Source organism: Ranitomeya variabilis, chromosome 6, assembly GCF_051348905.1.
Source record: "Ranitomeya variabilis isolate aRanVar5 chromosome 6, aRanVar5.hap1, whole genome shotgun sequence".
Classification (NCBI taxonomy): Eukaryota; Metazoa; Chordata; class Amphibia; order Anura; family Dendrobatidae; genus Ranitomeya; species Ranitomeya variabilis.
This window is the reverse complement of record NC_135237.1, coordinates 485,155,535-485,178,034: the sequence shown is the minus strand read 5'-3', so window position 1 is coordinate 485,178,034 and position 22,500 is coordinate 485,155,535. Positions and strand designations below refer to the sequence as shown.

At 37.7% G+C, this 22,500-nt stretch overlaps 1 protein-coding gene and 1 long non-coding RNA gene across 7 annotated transcripts in view; one reads left to right on the top strand and one right to left on the bottom strand.

The window, feature by feature from the left end:
- Positions 1-22,500, bottom strand: part of ZFHX4 (zinc finger homeobox 4) — a 217,524-nt gene that overhangs the window by 188,203 nt on the left and 6,821 nt on the right. The window contains exon 1 of one of the 6 annotated variants that reach the window (XM_077270680.1): positions 3,448-3,556. The exons of the other annotated variants lie outside the window; for them this stretch is intronic. The gene's annotated coding sequence lies outside the window, so the exon portion shown is untranslated. Of the gene's footprint in view, positions 1-3,447; positions 3,557-22,500 lie in introns of those variants that run through there. 6 annotated transcript variants of the gene reach the window in all.
- LOC143781343 (uncharacterized) lies at positions 5,647-14,388 on the top strand. The gene is made up of 3 exons (XR_013216669.1): positions 5,647-6,051; positions 7,442-7,740; positions 14,145-14,388. It is a non-coding gene; the product is annotated as an uncharacterized LOC143781343 (long non-coding RNA).

Here is a 22,500-nt window from a genome sequence, read left to right as displayed (position 1 = left end):
CAGGGTCCCTGATCGCTGCTGTGTGTCAGACACTGCGATATCGTAACGATATCGCTAGAACGTCACAAATCGTACCGTCGTAGCGATCAAAATGGTACTGTGTGACGGTACCCTTAGACCATAAATGTTAGATGTGTGAAATCTAGCCTTAGGAGGTATATCTAGCTAGGGCCTTAAAGGAGTTTGACAACCATCTAGCCTGTTTGGCTTCCACTATTTTATACACTCCTCAACATTGAGGTTGCAACAGCAACATGGAAAAGTTGTGGAATTACAGATATCACAGGATTGATAGACATATTAACAACATGCAATTATGAAATGTTTTCAATACATCTTGATTTATTTGGTATCGATTATGAGCACAACACACAGAAATACATGTACTTACACTTGGCTGCTATCAATTAGATTATTAATACTTGTATAAGTAATACACTGAATGTACTTGGGCATGCAAATCAACAACCAACAAGATCTGCTGTTGGCTGCACCCTTTGCAATTGCAGACCAATGATATCCCAATGCGCTCACTGGGAGACAAGTCCGGAGATGCCACAGGCTATGGTTTAGGGTATGAAGGCTTCTCACAGTAGCACAAGCAACATGCAGCCTGGGACACTTTATAGAAATGGCCATACCACCAGTTCCATGAGCAAATCGATGTAACACCAAGCTGTTAGTGTATGTGGAATGAAAACTAGAAGGGTCTGGCTACAGAACATTATGCCACCCCACACCATAATCCTGAGAAGAGGACCGATATCTATTAGTGCATCAAAGGCAAAAGTGGGTCTCAGTCAGCACTAAAGATGATATACAGCCATTACAGCCTCCATTGCTGTACTGCTGTGCACCATGGTGGCATTTGAAAGTAGTGGAGTGAGTGATGGACATCTGACTTGTAGCTCGATGTTGTGTAAATGCCTTCTGATGATTTGTGTAGAAACTATTTGACACCTTAAGCTTGATATGTGATGACTAATTTCCCTTTCAGTACACAATGGAGCAATTGTGGAAATAGTGATATGAACATTTCTCCAACGTGTCCAAAGATTCTGCTTTTTCCAAAATATCACCAGGTTGCATGTTGCTTGAGCTACTGTGAGCAGCCTATGTGGCCTACCATTGCCACAGCATCTCCAGACTTGTCTCCCATTGAGGATATCGGGACATTATTGGTAGGCAATTGCAAAAGTAGCTGCTGCAGAAGATCTAAATAATTTGTGAGCCTTCAGCATGGCAGAATATTCCTCAGACAACCATAAAAATCCTCATTGATAATATGGGAACCATGCAAGTGCGTATATTTTTGTGCGTGATGCTCATCCTCAATAATGAATAATTGAGACCTTTTGAAACTTTTGCTTCCACTTTTTAATTACTGGATTATTATTTACATGTCTATCCATCTTGTGATTTCCACAATTCCCTGACTTTTCCATCTTGGTGTTGCAATTTCAATTTTGATGAGTGTAGATGTCTTGTTAAAACATCCCATCTCTATATGCCATATTAGAATAAAAAGGACATCATATAATGGTATTAACCTCGAAAGACCCTCAATATTTAGGTGGATTTAGCCCACCCATTTAGTACTTTATTGATCTTTCCTTTGATTGGATCTTGACCTGCATACAATATTCAATATCTCATGCAGTAGCCATTGCAAAGGAAATGTTTGGTCAGTCGCCATTTCGCTATGTGATATCAGCTGTTTACGGGGGAGTTTAGAAGTTGTAGCAGCTTCATTTCGAAAAGGGCTTATCTTGATGAGACATATGTGATGTAAGAACTTGATAGGAACTTTGTCTGCTAAAAAAGGTACTGCAAAGATATCTTATAAAAAGAAACCCCTCGGAAACAAAAGAATCATTGTTTTCTACTAATAATCGCAGTTGATCTTCTTTCCCAGATTCTCTTATAAAGTTTGCTAGGCTAAAGGTCAGTTTAGGAGACAAAATATGGAGTGTAAGGGTTTCATTTTTACAGTAATCATATCTAATCGCATCAGCTTTGTCAGAATGGGAGAATTATCAGATACATCAGACGATTTGCATAGATTGAAAATGAATCAAAATTAGTTTTGGTATCACTGATGGCTAAAATGACAGTCTAATTGCTTCTGCATCAAGCGTCACAAAGCTTGGTGTGTAATTTTAATCATTGATGAGTTACAGGTTAATTATGCTCTTGGAATGCAAGGAGATTTCAACCCCTTTGAAATAATTTGATCACAAAGAGCATGAAAGAGGAATCATTTTCTAATTAGTAAACATAGACATGTTTACCTTTCGGATGGGGAATATTTGCACAAACATCGTAAGCATAAAAACAAAAAAAACGTCTGGATGAAATATAAGTGCACAGTACAATTTCTAAGTGCTATTGTTGTGCTGAATACATGAGTGAAGGTGAATGCATTAAAAAGGGTCAGATCCAAACTCCGCCTTCTTGGCTCATTTTCAGCTGATTTGCAGATCATTAATGGGGTTTTTAGCTAATGCCCATATCATAATACGAATGCCATCAGCACAAATGTCTAAAAAAAAAAAACTCTTTGTCTGATATCTCTCAACGCGTAAATCTCGGTCAAGCTGGTGCCTAATGTGCAACTGATAACCTATGACAATATTCAATATAGAAGTTGGAAAGTGTAAGGCTAATGAATCTGATCTGTCCTTCTTAAGACAAAATATTCATGGCGAGCTCCAACGAGGCGGAGAAGGAGGATCCAGTCACATACCTTTCCCTTGCAATCACTATACATAGAAAGTTTACTAATCTAACTAGTACTGTTGCCATAACAAACATCTCTATACATTATCCTCCCCAAATTAATCAAACACCCCTCTAAACAATGACATCAGATTTTGGTCACAGTTGTATAAACACATATGCACTTTACGAAAGAAAATATATATAAAAAAATAAATACAAATTTCTTTGAACTAATGGGAAACTGCTTGTGCATAGGTGATGTATATTTGTGCAAGTCAGTCAACAGGAGAAAATATGAGAATGTTTCTTATTTGGTGGTCTGATTAAAAACATAAGATATAAATAATTACAGAAGTTATTCCACAAACAGATGTTACAGTTAATTAATACTACTGTCAACTCAAATACTTTTTTTTTTTTGGAGGTGTCAGTGTAGACAGCCCAGGGAGGAAAAATTTTAAGCATTGCAGCTATAACCCTTCTTTAAAAAGTTGTAGCAAAAGTTGTTCTGAAAAGTAAACACTAACTCTGCCACTGCAAACACTTTAAAGTCCTCTGCTGAATACAGAACAGAAGCACAGAAAGCACCAAGGGCTTATGTGGGAGGCTTTCATTCCTAAACGTATCCACAGTAAAGCGTCACAGTCTGAAAAGTGCACTAAATGAACCAGGAATGAGAAGGAACGACTAAAATGAAATAAAACGAAAATGATAAAAACCACATACCTCTGTGCAAACGTAGCAGCTGATCTTTTACAGTATAGAAAAAGTCACTTCATAGTCTTTTTTTTTTAATTGGGCGGTGGGGGGGGGGAGGGGTGATCAGTGGTACAATTATTGACTTTAGCTACCCCTTCAGCAGTTAGCATTTTGCATGATTACCGAGTTCTTTGTAAACTAAAAAGGAAAAACTTTCCCAGAAATCTTTTCTAATAAAAAGGAAGGCACTTGCTGAACAATGGCAGCTGAATTCCGCTGTATTTAAAATGCAGAATTCAGATTAGAACAAAAGAGGAGCTGGAATCATGGTGCACTCCTGTTTTTTAATTGAGATTGTCCCAGCCTTCTTCTACGGTCCAGTGCGACAGTGTTTGTGAAATGATTAAAAAGAACGTGATCTGATCAAGAGGATAGGATGAAAGGAAAGGAATGCTAAGGTTAGCCACACTGCTTAGAACCAAGAGAGAGAGAAAGCCAATGGGCTTCTTAGCCTATTGTTTTTTTTTTCTATCCCATCTGCTATTTGACCATCTCAAATACTTTGCGATCAATTCTCTTCTTTAAGAATGGGTTAAAAGTTGCCCACTTGTGACATAATGTGCTACCAAACTACAAATCTTAACAAGAGGGGAAAAAAAAGAGTAAATAAATAAAAATCCTTGAATTATATCAAGTTTCCAAAAGGTCATCACTGTCTCTGCTGTGGCCTTTTCCCCATACCAAATCCTCTATCAATATGTCATAGAGAGTTAGGCAAAGACAAAAGAGAAGCTCAGTGTGAAAACTGCACATATATCTAATCCTGACAAAGGAATGAATGGGCCTTCACAAGTATAATTATACTTGTTTATTTGTTACCACGTACAGAGGACTGATGAAAAAATCCATCAAAGTGGTATTATGCAGACACCAAGAGCTTCTTTTCTTTAGTGACTAAAGCCACATTGAAGCTTAAATTCCTTATTGTTAAATTCAGAAGGGAAAAAAAAAAAAGATTTTGGCCGAACTCTTTGCATCAGTTGCTGACAGATCTTTTGTACAAGAGAAGTATTATTAGAGCCATTAGCTAGAAACTTTTCTCTCGTACCTTTTTTTAGCCACGTTGAAAATCCTTGACTATTAAGCAGTGTATTTGTTGTAAAAAGTGGTGGTTTTTGGATTAATTGACTTTGTAATTGCTGTCATTACAAGTTTCAGTACCCACCCATGTATCCTATATTCAAAATAAAAGTTAATTCATCATCAACAACGTGGAGGTAACAAGCCAACTAGTGATGAGCGAGTATGCTCATTACTCAAGTTTTCCGTTTTTTCTCTGCAGCTGCATGATTTGTAGCTACTAGACAGCATGAATGCGTGTGGGGATTCCCTAACAAACAGGCAATTCCTGCATGTGATCAGGTTGTCTAACAGCCACAAATTGTGCAGCTGCGGAGACACAAACATAATCTATGAGCATGCCCAAAATACGTGGAGAACACCCGAGCATGCTCGGAAAACTCGAGTAACGAGCACACCCGCTCATCACTAAAGCCAACTTTTAATATTCAGTGGCTTTTTGACAACTCCAATAACAATCTTGGTTTGTCATTTTACTCTAGCTGTTGGGAAAGCATAAGACCTAAGGCTCCCATACACATTAGATTAATGTTGGCTGAACCCCCTGATATCTACAGGTACAGCCGACGGTCTATCGGGGGTACAGGCCGACTGATGGTCATGAGAGATGATGATTGTGCATGTCTGATTTCAGACTGTCAATCGCATTGCTCTCCCTGGGATAAGCGGACAGCTGAAGTATCATTTGGCAGATATCTGGTTGAGAACATTGGAGCACTCAGCCAAGCAGGCACTCTGGTGTATGGGAGTGTAGGCATCAGATAGCTGTCAGCTGAAGGATGCTTCAGTTATCTAGTGTGAATGGCCAGCCTCATAACCTACATACTAGATGTATAGGCATAGGTTATTCTTACTACTGCCCTATGAGAATAAATTCTAAAATGCCTAGGGCCTTACTAATTTAAAGCATTAGTTGGCACCCCAAATTTTAAAGACCCACAAAAAAGCAGGGAATTTCAAAGTTTTCAGAAGAACCTTATGAAATATGACATGTAAAATATGTAACAGATGAACTATTTAGTAGCCATTACACTTTAAAAGACCCTAAATCAAATAACCAAGTCATTGTTATTTTGGGGGGAGTGGGAGCGAAATAAGCTTTTCCTTAGTGGACAGAAATATATCAAAGTAAAAGCAATCTGCATAGTTAATGTCTTTGTGCTCTTTCCAATTTAAAACAGAAAAGCTGTAATTTTTCTTTGCTGGCAATCTGGAAACACTCTGGAGTTAATTACAGCTGATTCGTAGTGAACCGCACAAACAAAGGCCAGTCTATGTCCAGACAATTATACTGCATTAACCAGCTTAGTGCTTCCTGCTGATGGTTCAGGGTTCTTCCATTACACCCTTCTACCTTCCCAGCACGATAGAAAATGCTTCTGCAAGGAGGAATTAATGAAGAGAACTGCAGAAGAATGTGTGACGACCTCTTCTGACACAGCAAAAAAAAAAAAAAAACTTTCCACCCATGTCACGACAAAAGGAGAGAAGGTAATTAAGTCTGAATAGAGGGATGTAACCAAATATTGTATGTCTTTAGTGGTAGGCACAGAAAAAAAGAGATAGCTTACAAAGGCAGACTGGAAAGTGCCATTCTACCTGATGACTACTCCTATCGTCCTCTCATCTTTTTCCTCTGCTCCCTCCAGGCCATTGAGGCTAAAAGCTCATATTGTTTTAATTTTCCAATCAAATGTTATGGGGCCGGTGAGTCTTAAGTTTTCTTTTACATAGGAATCAAAGGAGGACAAATATTTTGAGTATGACTTTGTAATGGGTACTCATGTAAATTATGCAAAGAATGTCAACATCTTTGGAAGTGTTCTAATCTAATGGCCTAAAACAGCTCAAGCCGAATGGGCTTACTTGTCTTTCAATGATTTTCTAAGGAAAAGGGTCCTATAAACCTAATCCTTTGGCAGATAGAAGGTCTTGGAGGTAATGTTTCATTTTGTGGAGACCAAGCTGACATAGTGACTAATAGTCCAGGCAGTACACTCTGGAGGAAAAAGTAGCTCTCCTCCAAAAGGACAAAAGCTATCTATCGTTCTTGGGACACGTACTAGAGGAAGCTACCTTGTAAGTCTACTTCTTACTCCACACACGACTTGAGATATGTACCCATACCATAGTTTCTAACATACAAGTTAAATTGACCCTCCCTACCTACACATAGACCAAGCATGGCATCTGATATTAGTTCCGTGAGTGTGGATCACAGCTTTGAATTGGACTCTACAAGTACAATGGTTGCCCCCAAGCTATGTAGACTAAAGTTACAAATGTAAATAGCACAACCTGACAGTGAATCCAATAGATTTCTTTCTTTTACATTTATCAATATCATTCTACAGCTTTTGCTGCTATTCCGGATTTAAAGTCTGAGTCATGTTCCTTTTTCTTCCAAGAACATTTCAGAATCAATATGTAAGAAGTGAGAGCAATTACTTGTAAGTTGCCTCAGTAAACAAACATGCATGAAACATTTGGAAAACTGTCCTGTATGAGCAAAACAAAAGAGCACAAGCATAATTATTTCCATACAATTAACAAAGAAGAATAGAATTAGTCTACAAGCTGCTGCCAGGGAGCCCAGTGTTAAGAATATTTGTTGTGGAACATAAAACATGTCAGCCATGCTGAGCTTGTGGTTAACCTATTTAGGCTATATTTGAGAGCGCTCTACTATGAAACTATTAAAAATATCTTGATATATGCAAACTGACAATCAACATGGGCTTCAAGATGTGTGTATTAAGAACTATTTTATTTAAAGTCCTAAAAGTACAGTATTTCAGTAATATTACAATTACTTATAGCATTGTAAAAAGTTGGCATATGATACTACATAAACTCATGTCTGTTATCTTGTCTTTTGTAGACGTGGTTTTAAAAAGCAAGGAAAACCAGAATTCGGCTTTTCTAAAAACTACCCATTGCAAAGACGAGTAATGTATGGGAAACCATACATAAGTATACCCTTCTACACACTTTCATTTTTCTGTAGCAAGGTTATCTTCCAAGAAGGAAGGTTCTGTCCAAACAAGCTTTCAGGGGCAATGATATTGACGGTATTGATTCAGGTTCCTGTCTTCTCAGTTTTCCGACATGTACCAGTATACTTTTGGATGCCATAGTGAAGACCTGGGAGGAACCTAATCTATCTGTTTTGCAGTGAAGGTAATATTTTACTTTTTAACCGAGCTGTAGTGGAATGTCAGAGTAACACATAACAGTATATTTTATCGTCATAGTCTATATTTGAAAATGGCACTTAAAATAAAACCCATCAATTGAAACAAAACATTTCTAGTGGGAATGGAGATTCTTGCTCTCCACAATGGGTACGGTAATATATTTCTTTCCAATCAATCTAATCAGCCCAAAGTGATGATAGCAAAAATCCGCTAAGTGCACCGAAACACCATGCAAATAATGTGTATTTCTGTAAGATAGAGACCCGTTGAGCCTTAAGCATTAATCGCATCTCTTGGTCTCATCTATGCAAAGTAGGATTAGAGCTAAAATGATGACTTCTTAATCCCTTTGATTTTCCTTTACTAAATAAATATTAATCTACAAATCAGAAAGGTTCTGCCAGGTATTACAATGCGCACAATGTACATTAGGAACATACTTAACGGTTATGTAAATTGCACTCAATTTTACAAGCTGCTCATTGATGAGACTGGTCCCAATCCATTTCCTCTTCAACCCTCAAAAATCCCTCTCAGATTTGAAAGTTTAAGTTCATAATCCTACTAAACAGAAAGATTAACCTTGGAATCCATTAAGTCTTTCTTGAAAGAAATTCACTGCATTAATCATGTCAGAGAATTAACAAATCATATTACCATGTTTATTTATATGTCAATACTTTCAACCTGCAAATCCACCACAGTACAATCCATTTCTTGGTAGAACTTCAGAAGCAGTAGAAATACTACTAAACTCTATAGAACAGAGACGATCAGGACTATTTTTTGTTACAAATGATTTGCTTTTTTGGTGTATCGGTTATTCATCATAAGTACAAAACCATTACAAAATGCAGTCACTTTAAAAATGACATTAATATAATAGACAATTCTAAAATATGAATTTGTCCTAGGTAGAGTTGGTGTAAATTGATTTGCAAGTCCCATTCAGTAGTCTGTGGTAGCTGAATTGGAAAGGGGGTACCGTCTCTTTTCTACCGGAATCTGTGATTCTTCTTTTGACTACCTGGACTGGTGCAATGTCACCATTACGGCATGATTCACATTTAATGTCCTGAAAGGTTGGCTAGTCAAAAGAAGATCCGTGGACACTACCAGGTAAGAAGTGGTTCTACCTCTCCCGTCCGGTAGCCACAACCCACAGTCGAGGCCAATAGAATGATATGTGCAAGTAAATTTGCACCAGCAATAGTCATAGGACCTAAAAAATGTACAATATTGCAGTATTTCATTTAATACTTTATGACAGGCTGTATTGGATTTTCCATAGACAGATTACAGGGTTGTAGTATCCTGACAACCTGCTATGGCAACAGCAAAGATCCACATCTGCTTTACTATTAGATCATTCATCCTTAATAAGGAACTAAAAAATAAAATGTAAAATATACTTGAAATTTTCTTAATCCTGTCACTTATTGCCATTGTAACCTTAAGGACTCAAACCACCATTTACATCAATATCTATATTCAAATTTGCTTATAGGTTTTTGAGTTTCTAATTTTAGTAAATATATTCCATATTAAATATCGTATAGTTCGTCTGTTATCCCTTCTAGAATATATAAATACATTGTCATGCTGGGTGTTACCAGTAAGGGATGTGCCCCTACAAAATTGGATATCATCCAATCACTGCTGACAGTATAAGAGTGTGATGCACCCTCTTGGCAAGAGGTACAATAACACCCAGTATTCAATACATACGTATCTTAGAGTAATGACAAAGGAACTGCACTTTACAGAGCTCTAAGAAATATTGCCTATAACTGGGATTTCATTTCACAAGTAAATAAAGAGAAATGACAGAAAAGCATATAGGTTTACTGATTTAAGTCAATGACAGTCACTCACTGAGCAAGCAGATTGGCTCTGCTGAAGTAGATGGTATGAGCTACTATGCTCAGTGTTTGGCTGCTGTGGTGGTGTGCTCTGTTGTGATGTCACCACTGCATCCAGTAAACAAGGAAAGGGATAAGCAAGGCAGAGCTGTTGATAGAGCATAGGAGGGTGAGTACTATCCATGTTACATAAGTGCCCAATATGTGCCAAAGCATTTGGGCAAATATTTTTTGATCTTGGAAAACCCCTTTAATATTGTATTTTCTTTTCCTTTCTAGTAGTTTAAAACTATGTGACCAATAACTGAAAAAACACATGCCACTGATTACTGCTGATTTTGAAAGCCTGCCCACCTAAAAAGCATGGAGAAGTCTGTAATTTTTATCGTAGGAACACTTCAACTGAGACAGAATCTAAATATAAAAATGCAGAAAATCACATTGTATGATTTTTACATAATTAAAATTGCATGAAATAAGTATTTGATCACCTACCAACCAGCAAGAATTCCGACCCTCACAGACCTGTAAGTATTTCTTCAATAAGCCCTCCTACTCTGCACTCATTACCTGTATCAATTGCACATGCTTGAACTTGTTTCCTGTATAAAAAAGACACCTGTCCACAAACTCAATCACACTCCTCCAACCTCTCCACCATGTCCAAGACCAAAGAGCTGTCTAAGGACAACAGGAACAAAATTGTAGACCTGCACAAGGCTCTAATGGGCTACAGGACAATTATCATGCAGCTTGGTGAGAAAGCAACAACTGTTGCAGCAATTATTAGAAAATGGAAGAAACATAAGACTGTCAATCTTCCTTGGTCTGGGGCTCCATGCAAGATATCATGTCGTGGGGTAACGAGGATTCTGAGGAATCAGCCCAGAACTACACAGGAGGACCTGGTCAATGACCTGAATATAGCTGGGACCACAGTCTCAAATATTAGTAGCACACTATGCCCTCATATAATAAAATCCTACAGGGCACACATAGTCCCACTACTCACGCAAGCACGTGTCCAGGCCTGTTTGAAGTTCGCCAATGACCATCTGGATGATCCAGAGGAGGCATGAGAGTAAGTCATGTGGTCAAAAAGGACCAAACTACAACTTTTTGGTATGAACTCTGCTCGCCATGTTTGAAGAAAAAAGAAGGATGAGTACAACCCCAAGAACACCATCCTAACCGTGAAGCATGGTGGGGGAAACATACATTGAGGGTGCTTTTCTGCAGAGGGGACAGGACAACTGCACTGTATTGAAGGGAGGGTAGATGAGGTCATGTATTGCAATATTTTGGTCAGCAACTGTTGGCAGCCAGATCAACTAAGGAGTGGCTCTGTAAGAAGCATTTCAAGGTCCTGGAGTGGCTTAGCCAGTCTTCTGACATGAACCCAATAGAAAATTTTTGGAGGGAGATGAAACTCAATGTTTCCCCGAGTCAGCCACAAAACCTGAAAGATCTGGAGAAGATCTGTATGCAGGAATGGGTCAAAAATCCCTGCTGCAGTGTGTGCAAACTTGGTCAAGAACTACAGGAAACGTCTGACCTGTGTAATTGCAAACAAAGGTTTCTGTACCAAATATTAAGTTCTGTTTTTCTATTGTATCAAATACTTATTTCATGCAATAAAATGCAAATTATGTAAAAATCATACAGTGTGATTTTCTAGACTATTTTTAAGATTCTGTCTCTCACAATTTAAGTGTACCTGCGATAAGAATGACAGACCTCTCCATTCTTTGTAGGTGGGAAAATTTGCAAAGTCGGCAGTGTATCAAATACTTATTTTCCCCACTCTACATGCATTTAGTGGAATATTTACAGAACATACCACAAAATGTCAAAGCCCCATTCACATACTTCTATGGCATAGTAGTGCCTGAAAGAGAACTATTTGTTTAAGGAGACAAAAATTATTATAAGTCAGTGTTGGTTCATTTATCTGACCGAGAATTGGAATGTTTTTTTGAAAAAGTACATAAATCATAAAGTGCCTTAATTAATACTGATTTAAATCAATTTTCTTTTGGCCATGGGTGACTGGTATATAAGTGCCCAACCAGGGTAACTGGTATATAAGTGGACATGCATCTATAAAAAGAAAGATTACAATAATGTCCCTTTTAAAATGAACCCATTACCACTAGTTCCCATGACCACAAGTCAAGGCTAGTAGTTACCCATTTCACTAACCCTAAAAAGTAAAATGTCAAGATCTGTATCTGAGTTGTCAAGATAAAATATAACTTGCATTAGAAAAGATATTGGGGCTCAAGTCTTGCCTAAAGAGCACTTTGTAATATCTAGAGCTTCTCAATATGGGTGGCTCTTGAACTTTATCTTCCTTTCTTTTTCACAAATTTGCTGTGTTTTCTTGGATGCTTTCACCCTGCGGACACCGCCCAGGACTAGCCCCTACAGTTTATCCCCTAATATTATTTATATGTCCAATGCTTGTACCCCAACATCTCCGATATGTTGTTAGCTGTGCATCCTTGTTGGTAAAGCTATTCACTTAAGTGGTGTCACTGGAACACAAGTAGCTTGAAATGCACGTTTTACAGTAATGAAAACCATACCAGCCCTTTTATGTTTCTTAGGCTACTATTTTCCTTTGTTTTTCAATACGTGATTCTGGAATCGCTGAGTTTTTATATCAACAGCAAGGTTTCAAAAACAAATACATACTGTGCTTCTTTGAACTAAAGTTCACTTTTCAAAGGGCACAAACACAAGCATTGTAGTGTCCCCGCAATAGTGGTTCATTAATAATTATTAGTGTGGTTAAGAAACAGAAGGACATTGAGTCAGCAGGGGTTTTGAAGTAATCAAAAGTAATTTTAAGGCTCCATTCTTTGATAGAAGAAGCCTTAGTGATGCTTCTGTGTACATATATACTTGGTGGAGCTATACAAAGTAGTGTGTTCATATCCACATGGGAGGAGGGACCCCTGTTGTTTTAACAAAGCAAGTCAGAGTTTTAAGGCATCATTAAACAATTAGACGATGAAGTCGGTCCTATGAAACCATAATTTACGACTATGTTCTAACAACATCCCAACAATAAAGTTTCTATTCTTTGGTTACTGAAAAAAAAAAAAAGTTTGTCTGAAGCCTAACACCACTGTAATTATCTTCATAAAACTAATCACAGGCCAGGTATTTCGGGAAACATTCCATTTCTATTAGCAATCCTCCAAGTCATGATGATTTAAAAAAACAGGCTGCGTAGGGCTGAGAGAGAGAGTATATTTAAAGCCTTTCAGTACATATTTAAACAGTGCGCTCAACACCCCTTACTGGTGATGCTGGTCAGGCAATTTACAGATGGCGTCCAGATCTTACAAAAGCCAACACTCAATATGGTTTATTAGGATTCAGCACTTTGGTGAAGGTTCATCTTTGAGGGAATATATAGCTTTCAAAACCAAAGGCTTGCTAGAGGTCATTGTGGTTGAGGGTCTGAGGTGCGTATTAGCCAACAGTTTGATTTTCTTAGATTTCTAGATTTTTCATATTTTTTGTAATAGATTATTAATTCACTTAGCTTGATGCATAAATGAGAAGAGACAGTTTACTTCTGGAAAGCGTCATCTTTTCGTAATTTTTTTTTGTTTTGCACTGAGGCTTAATTTGTCTGTTGTGTAGACGTGAAATGAGCAATTCGGTAATTAACTTTTGTGTTTTTAGATGTATGAACCTTAATTAGATTTGATTATAAACAAACAAATGTCAACCACAATTATAGGGTCCTTGCTTTACCCTCACATTATCCCTTTTCAAACAAACTTGATGTCACACAAATTATAATCAAGCGGACAGCAATTCAGAGTTGAATTCTACATGATTTGCCAGTAACCTGATTACCTTAACTTCAATATCATTACAGGAAAAGTATTTTAAGATAAATAATTACCAGAATTCCAACAGGAGACAAGCTTAATTGTATTGATTCAGGAGAACCGGGCATAGTGGGAGTGAGCTGACGGAATAATGTTATCTTAAATCTACCCTTTCTATTAAAATGATATTGCCTGGCAGGAAAAAGGTAATCGGAGATAGGTGTATGAAAAATCAGATACAGAGCTCAAATAATTATTTTACCCAATTATCTCCTGCAAGAAGCAACAAAATATCACTGTGGAGCAACCTTATGGAACTGACTTGTTGGGGGTTTATTACAGAGTGGTTCATCTGTTATAGGCAAGAACAAGCAGATCTGCCAGGACATAATGGAGGTGAATGATTAGTTGTGTAGCACTGTGAGTGAACTTCTCCTCAATGCAATAAGAGTTAATTAAAGTTTACCACCAAACATCAACCAAAGTAGGATGTTGATCGTGTTTCAGCATTAAGTGCAAGCAGACAATGGTTGGCAGCAATTAGAACAGCTATCAAATGACCCGCAATGATAATTATACATTCAAAACAGCTAAAAGAGCTGAAAAAAACTAATCAGCTTTCCTTTTTTTCCCTCTCTCTCTCTTTCTCTTTGCAACGACAATTCGAAAGGCAGGAAGCAGGTATCAGATTATTTCAGTTTAACACTGTAAATCAATAGAATTAAACAAGCAGGAGTTGTCTGAGTACATTATCTAGCAAAGAACAATTTACTGTACCTGATGGACGAGATCCTGAACCCATTCACTGAATGAGCACAAAAAGGCAAAGTGGATATGTTTCAATAAAATGTTCTGCAAGCCTGCTGATTAGAAGAATGGCTATTTAGACCATATACTCCCCCCACCCCAACTTCATAATTAAAGCATTCTTTGCTGAATGATTAAACATTTGTTGTCTCTTATTGTAAAAAACGTCGTCATTTTCCTTATTTATTTGGCCTAAAATCAAATGTTTTTATTTATATTTGCAAGCATTTTATTATATTATGTGTTCATTAAATAGAAATAATTTACATAAGAAAGGACATTCTATATTACTAGAAATTCTACCTCCTGGCGTCTTTGTACTAAACCTTTCTGTTTAATGTATGCAAGATAACATCAGCGAAAATTATTTTCATAAAATGGCTCACTGCTTTGCATAGTTATTGGGCTGCAGCCTAAAGCTATTTTACAGATTTTATTTTCTACCCTTACTAACAAACCTGATTTTCCCAACTAATACTGTTATGGTAGGGATTTGAGCACAGAGTTGGCTAATCCCAGTATTTCCCTAGAGCTGTATTTAAATCATGGCCCACTCCCAGTACAAAAGTGTCTCCAAAAGCCCTTCTGCCCCCTTCAGCACTCATACGCTCATTGGTCCTGACATTTTCACTTCAGACTTGACAAATGAGCCGACGGCTGTGATCTGATTGTGCTTTATCTAAGATATATCATTAGCTCTCATCACTATCTCCTAATGTAGCTTCCCTCACTGAATCCTTCCTAGAAGTCCCAGGGCCTGTTTGATACACAGTTCAATAATGTGAGGCATCTAATGGAGGCATGAAAAAAGGTGGGACAGTTTAAAATGATCTACCAATAATTAGTAAAGTATTAATTCTTCAGATTATTGGTAATTGTAACCTATTTTGAGGATTTGTATTAACTTTTTCATTACTATATAGTATAAGATTTTGACTGATATGGAAAATCCAAAGGAATTTTTATTGATTTGCGTCCAAATTTTGCACTAATATGGTTTCCTATTTTATATTGAAGATTGTTTTGAGTTTATATAGTATATTGATTTGGATAGTCTGATACCTAAAACCTCCAGAGGAATCCTATACAACACTATTGGACCTATGGGCTTACTTGGTTCAGCTTCCCAATCAAAAAATTGTATTCCTAAAATTCAATACATTAGAATTTCATTCTTCAAAAAAATCCTTTTTATTTCATGTTAAAAAATGCTATGCAAAGTTTTGGCTACATACGGCCTTTACCAAGCACAGATATAACAGAAAAGGTAAAAATTAGTCTGATGCCAATCATAGTCTATCTGGTAAGAAACCTTGCTAAGGTCATTATCACTTGGAACTTTTACCTTAAACCATAACCTCTCAGGAACTAATTGTAATACAACAATCTGTGGGAATGGAGGTCATTGGCTTTGAGCTAAAGTCCTATTCTCTTTTAGGCTCAGTAAGATGTTTCATATGTTTGTTCGTATTGGCAGAAACCCACCCTCATCTCCAGGGAAGAATAAAACCAAGTGCCTATAGGAGCTTGTAGAAATCAGTGGTGAGCCACTTTAGGCACTACACATGATGTCCCTGTTGACAGTGAGTACTTAAACAGGTTTCTAGGCCCTGCAACAATCTTAAGGACATACGGTAATGATTGCAATTACTGATGCAAATTTTAAAGTTTTTAATGATTGTCATCAATGTCTAGGGTACTAGATATGATGAGCAATGATGGCTAAAAATCTGCCTCATTAGTAGGAACACACTTTCATGCTTCAAAAATGGAAGTAAATGCTATGGTTTACTTTACCGTGTCTCTTAAAAACAAAAAACATTCTGGTTAAAAATTAAAATAGCTTTCATCTGGGGAAAATATTAATGTCTATGACAGCCCGTAAGCCCTAATCATCATTGAGGGTTAAGGTACCCTCACGCTAAATGATTTACCAATGATCACGACCAGCGATACGACCTGGCCGTGATCGCTGGTAAGTCGTTGTGTGGTCGCTGGGGAGCTGTCACACAGACAGCTCTCTCCAGCGACCAACGATCAGGGGAACGACTTCGGCATCGTTGAAACTGTCTTCAACGATGCTGAAGTCCCCCTGCAGCACAGCACCCGGGTAACCAGGGTAAACATCGGGTTACTAAGTGCAGGGCCGCACTTAGTAACCCGATATTTACCCTGGTTACCATTGTAAAAGTTAAAAAAAAAACAGTACATACTCACATTCTGATGTCTGTCACGTCCCCGCCGGCGTCCACGGGGTTAAAACTGCTTTTGGCAGGAGTGCTGCTAATGCTGCACTGCTGCCAAGAGCTTCCTGCACTAACTGTGTCAGCGTCGGCCGTAAAGCAGAGCACAGCGGTGACGTCACCGCTGTTACTGCTGGCGCTGACACATTCAGGGCAGGGAAGCTCTCGGCAGCAGCGCGTGCATAGCAGCGCTCCTGCCGAAAGCAGTTTTAACCCTGTGGACGCTGGGGGACGTGACAGACATCAGAATGTGAGTATGCAGTGGGTTTTTTTACTTTTACAATGGTAACCAGGGTAAATATCGGGTTACTAAGCGCGGCCCTGCACTTAGTAACCCGATGTTTACCCTGGTTACCCGGGTGCTGTAGGGGGACTTCGGCATCGTCGAAGACAATTTCAATGATGCCGAAGTCGTTCCCCTGATCGTTGGTCGCTGGAGAGAGCTGTCTGTGTGACAGCTCCCCAGCAACCACACAACGACTTACCAACGATCACGGCCAGGTCGTATCGCTGGTCGTGATCATTGGTAAATCGTTTAGTGTAACGGTACCTTTATATTTTTAAGAAATTTTGTGCCCCCTTTTTGGGAAATTGAGTAAAATGTTAACGTTATTGAAATGACCATTTGCCAATATTGGTCTACTGGTAGACCTTCACTACCAGTCCATTGGGGTTAAACAACCACTCTTTGGTACATTTTTGTCAATAGGCGGTTATTTAATAGTCTGCTAATGCAGACAGATTGCATGTAGTATGTGCACAGAACATTTAGTAATAGAGGAGGTGCTTGCCGTCTTGACAGCACAGGATGAAGTGCTGTCAAGAATGATGATATTTTAAGCAAGCCAAAAGATCATTGAACCCCGCGAACATGTATTTTTCTTGCTTGTTTGGTATGTGTCAACATGTTCAAACTGAACAATTTTTGGTAATTTAGCATTCTTGGGAACACTTGTTCCTGAAAATTGTGGTGTTTAAGCTCACCTGTAGGTGGTCTGGTGTATTGCTAACAAGTCTCTACACACATGGGTAATGTGTGCATAAGCCTTCATGAACCCAACATATACCCAAACAATGCACTTTTGGCATAAAATGGGTCGGTATGCAACAGAATACTATAAGAAAGTGTAGTCCACCATACTTTCCTATTCAGAGGGACACTATTAAAAAAATAAATACTGCCTGGTCAACTTATATCATTCTATATCTATGCAGTGGCTACAGTTTAACAGTATATTGGGGAATACTCCTGATGTGTACTTCTGCACTGTGAACACAAGCCAAACAGACATAAAAAAGCCAAAGTGACACAAATTTTCCAAACAAAATGCAAATTTGACATTCATTTTTATTGTCTGACCTAGACCACATCCATCATATATAACTGCTGATTGCTTGCACTGATTTATTGTGCATTTGTACTTTTGCCCTTTGCCAGTAAACAAGTAAACAACCCCCAACGTATCAAATCAAAATGCCAATGGCAAAAACCTCATTCACATTAATGTAGTTACCTGCAATAACATTTTTTTTAAAAACACTAAAATGCAGCCAATTCCTATTTCTACACTAATTTTCACATTTGGGATTCAACAATTTGTCATTTCTCTCAAATTTAAATGGTACGTCTCCTTAATCATACAGGATTTCTGCTCCGTTAAGACACTATGAACTGCTCACCCTATCTCTGCAAAGGCAGATTAGCATGAAGCTAAGGAAATGCAATATCTAATCCACTTAGCATGTATAATTAAGAAAAAAGATTTGTACAACACTTCTCTATTTGTCTGACATGTTGGAACAGGCCTTCACTATGCCAGGCCGAAACAGTTCTACCGGTGCTCAAAAGCTTTGTGTGGATGATGTATTAATCAGAATATTTTATGTGCATTAGCCATTATTAGTGAGCTGTACAGGTTTCCAAGCCAGTCGTAGAAATGGGATGACATGTGGAATACACAAGCTCTCTAGGTGTTGTATAACCAAAACAAGGTGTCTTACTCATCACAATGATATCCACTAGAGCCATATCTAGACTAGATCTAACTAGATAAAGACAAAAAAGGGAGTAATTAAGAGAATATGATACATATTTTATTCTATATAGAATAGGTATTGTATTCTGCATAAAACTAAAGGATTAGTATAGTTTAGAGATAGTGCACCCTGTGCATTGGCATTAGTAATATTCACACCAGTGGTCCAGGCCCAACCGGAGTGGAGGACCCTCTCTAGGTCATATGTCTAAATGAAAACCATGGATATTGGATGTTTAGGGATCCTAATGCCATCAAAAAATGGTTCTAGTAAAAGTACAACTCATGTACCCAATATTCTGTTTTATTGTGGAAACCATGCTAAAAGGGGTGGTGGCTATATCATCTTTCTTCTTCTGAAATTCTCATGTAACTTCATGTCTGGAATGGAAAGGATTTAACTGTTTTAGGTCTAGAGGGCTTTAAATGCCCTGAAATTCCAGAAAAGATTAACGGCCACAGGTCCGATACAAGTACATCATAGGACAGCCATGTAATATTTCTGTACACTGCTGCACAGGCTAAAACTGTACTATGCTCTGGGCCTTTGCCCACTCAGTAAGAATGCAGACAGCTCATAAGCTACCATTAGCCCATGCGTTATCCAATTCTCCAGCGTTTGGAGACCTGCCAGTGACAACACATGCTGCTTGCTTAACCATGTTTTAAAACAGAAATTAGATTTAGAAAAAAAAAGAAAGAAAAAAGTAAAAAAAGAAGGTATATTTTCCTTAAAGAAATCCAGCTTTTCAAAGACCATTCTTCAGAAAGTTTGTCTACTACTTGTAATGAAGAATTTTACCAGAACACTGACCGATTTTCTACATGTGGTCTCCTCATCTCCCTACAGACGGGTATACCTTTTACTATGATACAAGGAACATGTTGACCCAGTCAGAAATTTGGAAAAAGGACAGCATCTAGTCGGGTAAACGTCTTATTTTCTACACAATACGTTACATTCTAAACCACAGAGTACAGTAATAACGCGCTCTTGACTTTTGGCAGCCAATTTACCAAGTGGGATCTACAATAAAAAAAAAACACAAAAATGCAACAAATGGCAAAAAGCTCTTAAAAAAACAGCGATAATTTTTTTCACTCTTTCTAAACACGCACCAGACTCCAAATCCCCAGTGAACTTGACAGCATGTGTTAGGCAACTTCTGGGAGTTAGCAATAAACAAATCAGGTCAGCATCTGGCAGAATCTGCCAACACTTGTCTTTGGTGGCACTAAATTGATAATTATGGTGACCTGACACTAAAAGATGGTGCTTAATGTACATACAGATAAATAATTATCCCCACTGTATTTAATTTACAAATGTGCAAAAAGGACCAGTTCCCACCTTCAAAAGTGTCTCGACACTTAGGGTATTTTAACTGCTCTAATTACTGTTGAGAGCACATAATTAGAAGCACTGATCGCACTGTCAACAGCTAGCCAGCTCCAGCATAGCACTAACTTACTAAGAAAAATATCAAAACGCCATCCAAATTCAAATCATGTCCCTAACACAGAAAAGGAACACAGAGAACATGATACACATTACCACTGAACACAGAGGGAAATGTGCACAGGCAAATAAAGCTACAGTAACAACCTGTGTGTGGAACAAGCTGCACAAGGATGGATGGGTAAATAGATAGATGATAGATAGATAGATAGATAGATAGATAGATAGATAGATCGATAATGCTCAACAACATAGATAGATGAATAGATAGATGTGATAGATGTATAGATAATGCTCAACAACATAGATACATGAATAGATAATGCTCAACAACGTAGATAGATATAATAGATAGATGTATAGATACTGATTAACAACATAGATACATACATAGATGTATAGATAATGCTCAACAACATAGATAGATAGATAGATAGATAGATAGATAGATAGATAGATAGATAATGCTCAACAACATAGATAGATGATTGATAATAGATAGATATTTCTTATGGATGCATAGGTAGATAGATGGAAAGCCATGAAGCCCTGTAGACATACATATACTAATCAATGATATGTAGGTAGACATATACATTTAACAGATACTCCTATAGATAATAGATAAATGAACACATAATGATTGAATAATTAATGTAGTCAGACATAGAAATATCATGAATAGATTCATGGACAATTAGCTAGTTAGGTAGACACTGCCAGTCCAATAGATATACAGTACATTAAACATACTGATTGCTGTCATAGATAGATCTTAGGAAATAAATCTTAATTAATGTATATATATATATATATATATATATATATATATATATATATATATATATACACACATAGTTAATAGTGAAAAGATGTAATATATACATTGAAACTATAGCTAGCTATGGATTAATACATAGATTGCGTCATTATATAGACACATGTTCCCATACATAGATATTAACATATATAAATCTATATCAATTGAACATAACGATTATCTTGTGACAAGCATCTAAGGCTAACCAAGCATCGATTCCTGTGTGAAAAAATAGCAAATAATCAATATTGGAACCGGTGTAAGGCTGACGAGGCTACGACTGTGTGGTCATGTTGCACAACTACCAGCAATACACACAGACCTGTATTTTCCATTCTTCAACAGATTTGTATCACATGTATGGCTTCACGTGATGGTGAAAGCTGAGGACATCTATAAGGTTCCTGAAATCGGAGCTTTCACTTGTATTCCAATGTCTTGGACAAATATAACTTTAGGTAGAGCTAAGCAGAAGAAGAAAGAAAAGAAGGCCTTGCATTTTCATCTTGCTTTCATCTTGGTCATTCATTCAACCATTCAGTGTCCTATTCAGGCGAGCTTTTCATTATGCAAAAAAATGCTAATCCTTTTCCGATGCTTTCACACTTGTATAAACCACCATTCCTTCAACAGAAAAGTAATTATATCAGTTTACCTTCCTGTCAAAAACAGGATTAATATTCTGATAGCAGAATTTTTTTTTCTCATTTTTTTTTTGCAGTAGGAAGCTAAAGATTACTAGGTAAGGTATTAGTGAGAGCAATATTTTTTTTTTCTTTCTTGAATATGAATGTGTTAGCCAATGCAAGAGGATAAGAAAAAAAAACACACTACTTCAGCTGCTGAGGGAAGTCTTTTCAATCACAGAACTGACCTTCCCTTTGCAGGGGCCCGGGCAGAATAAGCCTCATTCGGGTCTATTAATCAGAGACAAATTATGAAAGAATGTGGCTGGACTGGTTGACACTATCCTATCTTGGAAGACTCAGTAACAGCCTTGTAACAATGTCCTCTTCATGGGTAATGAACAGCCATGACAAATAGAGCAGAGCAACTATTTATTTGCATATGCAAATTCTCCCACAAGGGAAACATGTACAAACAAGTGTCATTGTGAGGTGGATTAGGCAAACAACATTTTCTTCTTAGGGTGCTCTGCAACCCTAGAACATTAGTCAGCACAATTAAACCAGTCTCCATGACTACTAATGAAATTTTACCATGGTATGAGTTAAATTAGATAGCTAGTTATGTCTCATCCATCCAACTTGAAATCCATTATTACTGTGGGACAATGCAACGATTGTGCTCGACTGATCCTTGGCAGCTCAACAAGCCTTGAAAGTTGACAATTTGCATATGTTAATATAATTAAGCACTAATTACATGAAACTTGTACATATTCAAAGCACTTTCCCCTCTGCGATTTTTTTTGCCTTTGAATGTTGGCCAAATCCTTAACCCTCTGAATGGTCTGGAGCAAGGAGCGCTGCCTTTGAGTGCAGCCCCAAGGCAAGACACAGAAAGGCTCTTCCTCTGTAAACATTGAGCTCAACCTGGCCTCTCATATTTCCATCAACACACTGGACGTCATCGATGTACCTACACTCAATGTACGGTAAAGCAGCCCACACTCACCTATACACAAACGCACATATGATCTCT